This window comes from Tachypleus tridentatus, chromosome 1 (assembly GCF_004210375.1).
Source record: "Tachypleus tridentatus isolate NWPU-2018 chromosome 1, ASM421037v1, whole genome shotgun sequence".
NCBI lineage: Eukaryota > Metazoa > Arthropoda > Merostomata > Xiphosura > Limulidae > Tachypleus > Tachypleus tridentatus.
In genome coordinates this window covers 78,719,867-78,725,984 of record NC_134825.1, presented here as the reverse complement: position 1 = coordinate 78,725,984, position 6,118 = coordinate 78,719,867, and positions in this window count along the sequence as shown.

Below are 6,118 nucleotides of genomic sequence, written 5' to 3'. Positions count from 1 at the left end.
CTATCTGCGCTAGCCGTCCATAATTTAACAGTGTAAGACTAGATGGAAAGGAACTAGTCATCATCACCCACCGCTATTCTTTTACCAACGAATAATGGGATTGACCGTCACATTATAACGTCCAATCTTTTGTTTACAGAGCAATAAAATGAGGTGTTCTTATTTCTAGCTTTCAGAAACAAACTCCATTTATTATTCACAACGTAAAATGAAAGAAATCTCAGAATTCGTTTAAAAAAGTTTGAAAAATATTTCTTTGATGTAGATAATCGTTATTTAACTTAAAATAAGCTTTATAAATTCCACAATTTTCTAATGTTTATAAAGTATTCATCCCTTACCGATCTAGAATGGTATTGGTAATATATTAACTTTTAGGAAAATTAAGGTCCGAAGGATTTTACGAATGAAGAGAAAAACTTAAGATTTTAAAGTTTCTTGTTTAAATGTCACGTATGGTTTGGATGGTGTATTCAGTTTGTGATATGACATAACGTGGAAAGACTGGTTCTATCGCTTTTATTTGAAATGTTAAAGAACGTTGTTAATTGATTGAAGGTTTTAAAATCCAAATGCTAGTGTTTGATTTAACAAATATCGTTAAATAATTTGTTAATTGATAAAATAGCAGGAATTACTGTAACTAAGAGAAAGAAAAAACAAATGTGAGCGTAACATGTTTTGAAGAAATTTCTTCTCAGTTTATGTTCGGTTAATGTTAAAACTAATTACGCCCTGGCCAGCATAGACAGGTGTTTAAGGCACTCGACTCGTAATGCAAGGGTCACGGGTTTGAATCCCCGTCACACCAAACATGTTCGCTTTTTCAGCTGTTGGGACGTCATATTGTGACGGTCAATCCCACCAATCGTTGGTAAAAGAGTAGCCCAAGAGTTGGCGGTGGGTGGTGATGACTAGTTGCCTTTTCTCTAGTCTCACACTGCAAACTTTGAGAAGGCTAGTGCAGATAACCCTGGTGTAGCTTTGGGTGAAATTCAAAACAAACCAATTACGCCATATTTCGATACTATTTTTTTCACATTTAAGAAAAAAATATTATGCACTTATACCACCAAATTAAAATGTGCATTTTGAATTGAAATAAGCTAATTTTTCAATGTGATAAAAAACAAACTAGAATCGTCTAAATGGTTTGCTGGTGTTGAATAAGTTCAAATGAGTTACAACCAAAGAGGTATATTGGTTCTGCCAGTGTTATCGCTTCAGTGGTCACTATGGTTTTAACAATACCAACCTCAGTACCACTGACAGTCACTTTATTTTTGTATCATATTACAAGCATATGAAGAGCTTCAACTACCTAAGCTATAATTTCTTCTCGAAGTATTAGCAAATCTAATTAAAAACTAGAATACTACAAGAGACTGTTAAACGAAATTTTAATGTTCTAACGCGTTCCTAGATTATTTTATTAGGAAATATGTTTAACAGATTTTGTATAAAGTTAAAGTAAAATATCACGTTTTTCACTTTCCCTAAAGAAACGAAATTAGCTACAATTAGCAAAGTAAACTCTGTTAAACGAGCTGAACGAAACACGTTCATACATGAATGTTACCTGTGAAAAGGGTACACCATAATACCCCGCACGAAGTAGGCTGTAATCATGACGTGCTTTTTGCTTTTACTTTTGATTACGAAAGACTGGGTATGAATCTGTCCTTATTTCCAAGTGCATAAATAACTCATGTTTTCTTTACGTTTCTATTATTATTAATATGCTCATGTAATGCTTAATGCATTATATTACAAACTTGATTTACGTTGATCTTAAATTTTGCGTTCCCAATCAGGTTATGTCTTATCTTTAAAGACCCAAATCTTATCAAAGTACCTACTAATAGATATTAACATATCGTGCTTTGAACATTAAATCGCTTTCAACTATATTAAAGTTTATAGGCTGTGGTCAAGATTCAGATACAAACCTTATCACATGTTGTGCCCAAAACAAACAAGTTTTCGAAATTGATCAAGTGGAAGTTAAGTACTTTTCAATAAATCATTAGTTATCTGATCCCACAACAAAACGTGAATCTAAGCCTTTTCCTTGCATTATCATGGCACCAAAATAACTAGCTTTCAACTTTTCTAAATTCTCATTGTAAAAACTGTATGGAGTTAATTTGAAATGGGTTTAACAAATGTCTTAAATTAGGACAACGTTTTCCATAATCGGTTTGAAGGAGATTCTTGTTCAACAAAACAGAATTTATATAACAAAAATATACATTGAATTAAGCACAAAACTGCACAACGTGCTATCTCTGTTCTAGCCAGCACAGATATCGAAACCCCGTTTTTACCGTTAAAAGTCCTCAGACATACTGCTGTACCACTGGGTTTGGTTTGGATTGGTTTGTTTTGAATTTTGCGCAAAGCTACTCGAGGGTTATCTGCGCTGGCCGTCCCTAATTTAGCAGTGTAAGACTAGGGGAAAGCAGATAGTCATCACCATCCACCGCCAACTCTTGGTCTACTCTTTTACCAACGAATAGTGGGATTGACCGTCACATTATAATACCCCCACTGCTGAAAGAGCGAGCATGTTTGGTGTGACGGAGTTTCGAACCCCCGACCCTCAGATTACTAGTCGAATGCCTTAACCATCTGGCCATGCCTGGCCCGTACCGCTGGATGACATATTTAATAAATAAAAATATTTTCCTATTGTTTCACTTATTTTAAGTTACTGCAGTATTTTTATAGATATCTTTATGTGACCTCGGAACCTAGTAACAAAATGTTCTGTTTCGTTTTTTATTATACCATGCACTGAAGAATATAGGTAATCCTTGTAAAAAATAAACATTTTAAGGAGTATTACAAATTGAAGAGAATATAAGGAGATAATGCAAAAAACCGTCATTTTTTTCTCTTCTGAATCAAAATAGTTTAACTAGTTTGTTTTTATTTTGATAAGTGTAAAAAAATGTCGCACCTTCTGTAGGGATCAAACCTATCATTTTAGCATTATGAGGTCTTAAGCTTACCGTAAATCACCAGGAAGGACAGTTTAAATAATGTAATTGCATTCATACTATCAAAAAGGAAAAGAAAAATTACAGTAGATTATTTTAATTTCGCCCAGAGCCACATGAGGCCTATCTCAGACAGCTGTCCATAATTTCGCAGTGCAAGACTAGAGGGAAAGCAGTTAGTCATCCTCACCCACCGCCAATTCTTGGGCTACTCTTTTACAAACGAGTAGTAGATATTGATCATCATATTATAACGCCCCTACGGCTGAAAGGGAGAGTATGTTTGGTGCGCCAGAGATTTTAACCTGCGATCTTTCGATTACGAGTGGAGCGCCTTAACCACCTGGCCATGGCCGGCACCAATATAAATAGAAACATGGATTTAAAAATCAAACACACGTAAAGAGATGACAACGTGAGAACTCCGAAATAAAAAATATAAAGGAAAAATATAGAAACCACTCAAAGAGCTATGGAAAGAAAAATACTTCGTATAAAACTGCAGTAAAGATGGATAATTAACAGAATAATAATAAATATAATAGACGCAGTAATGTTTATTTTAAGAATTAAATGGAAATGGGCTGGACAGTAATAAGGTATTCCAACAATAGGTGGACATTAAGAACAATGAATGGCAACTTAGGAGAAGGAAAAGTTGTAAGAGAGGGTAAAAGAACAGATGGAGGGACTTTTTGATGACGAGAAATCCACTTGAAATAAAAATGTATATCAGAACGGCTGGTATGGGTATTAACACTTTTACTGATAAGCAGAGAACAACGTTTCGACCTTCCTACTTCATCTTCAGATTAACAAAAAGAGTTTGTAACTGATTGTTGCTTGACACACGTCTTAGGAACGAGAGTATAAAAGGGTACGGAATTGTAGGGAGCGTTGCAGTTGAACTTTAGGTTATTAATTAGTATAGCTATAAAGGTGTTCCTTTTTATTGGTTTAATTTTGGATTTTGTTGGTGTATAAGTAGCTCTTCTTTGATTTTGCATTTGTTTATATTTAGTTCCCTACTTAATATCCGAGTGTTTTCTATGGTTACGTTGTGTTTATATTATTTACAGTGTTTAAAAACGTGTGAAGATATTTTTCTGTGTTATTTGAATGTATTTTCCATTTTTCTGCTTGTTTCTCTAATATAGAAGTCGTGACAGCTTTTGCATTGTATTTTATAAATTAAGTTGGTGTTGTGTTTGTCAGTGTAGTTTTAACATAGTATGGACTTTAGTTTTGTACCTGGTTTCTGAATAAGCTTGGTGTTAACTGGAATTTTGTGTTTTGTTGTAAGTTTTTTCCAAAAGTTAATTATTTTTTTGCTGGTGTCAGGAACATATGGTATGCAGCAATATAAAGTTTTGTAGTTTGTTGCTTCTTGGGATTTACTGTTATTTGTTTGTTGTTGGTCTTGGTGTGTGCGTATAATTTTGTACACTGTTTTGTTTGTTTGTTTTGGAAATTCGCACAAAGCTACTTGAGGGCTATCTGTGCTAGCCGTCTCTAATTTACCAGTGTAAGACTAGAAGAAAGGCAGCTAGTCATCACCACCCGCCGCCAATTCTTGGGCTACTCTTTTTACCAACGAATAGGGAAATTGACTGTCACATTATAACACCCCCATGGCTAAAAAGGGTGAGCATGTTTGGCGCGACAGGGATGCGAACCCGCGACCCTCAGATTACGAGTTGCACGCCTTAACACGCTTGGCCATGTCGGGCCTTACACTGTTTTTTTGAGGAAATTTGTTGATGTTGATGAAATGTTTTATTTTGCTGATTTCATCCTCAATGTTATGAGGTGAACGTAGTTTTGTGGCTGTGTTTATTTGGTTTCTTAATATGTTGAGTGTTTGTTTTGTATCATGTGTTGAGTCCCAGGGAATGTATCTTCCTGTATGGGTGATTTTTTTTCTGTGGATTTGTTTTCAACTATGTATCAGTTCTAGTGACCTTGAGGTTAAGAAACGCTATTTTGTTAATTTTTTATCTGTTCACAGGTGAACTTAATGTTGGCGTGTATAGAGTTAATGTGACTGAAAAAACTAAGTGTGCGTTCTGTACATGTGAATCCAGTAATTGTATCATCAACATACCTGTACCAGTGTAGTGGTGGGTGTAAGGCTGAATTGATTGCTTGTGATTCAATCTGTATCATATAAATGCTGGCTAGAACTGATGACACAGTATTACCCATATTTAGGCCCTTTATATGTAGGTAGTTTTTGTTATTGAACATGAAGTTAGTTTTGGTGGTAGTGAATTCTATAAAGGTTGCTAATTAGTTGCTGGGGATGTGTATCAATGTAAAAGCCATGTTAATCTCGAAATATAAAGAACTAAATGACTTGCAACAAAAATTAATCAATACTATCAACTGTCTTGCTGCATTCAACCAGACATTTATGAACTCATACAACGCAACATTAATCAACTCAATAGTACGAACAACAAGGAAAAGAAGGTCCACCACAGCAAGAAACTAGATAAATTAAGGTGCCAACAACAAAAAGTACGACGAACCAACAACAAACGTCGTAATTAACAAATCCAACAGAAAATTGAGCAATGAACAGATGCATCTACTCAATAAAGGTCTCAGCTTCGCAGTAATATCTAGAAATTTTTCATCCATCGAAATAAAAGCATACCTGGAAAACCTTGTAATAAGACCGGGGTCCACTCTTCACAAATTGAAAATACCTACAAAACAACAGGAAACAATCAAAAAAGACAACTTCGACAACAATTTCATCGACAACCAACAACTTACATTTCCAGGTAGAACTGAAAACATCTATTTTTTCTGAAACACATAGAAAGGGTATCTTAAACAACCTTTTCAAAGAATCTTCACACAAAACTATCAACATAATTTTACAGAAAAGAAAACTAAAAACAAATCTCACACAAAATGATATTAATTCTATAAACAAGTTAAAACAGGACAACAACATCAAAATGCTAAAAGCAGGTAAAGGCAATGCTATAGTTATAATAAGCACAAATGAATACATTTAAAAAATGAGCAACATCTTATCAGATACAAAAAAAAATTTAAACTACTAAAAACATAACCAATCAACACACATGAAAACCAATTAAACA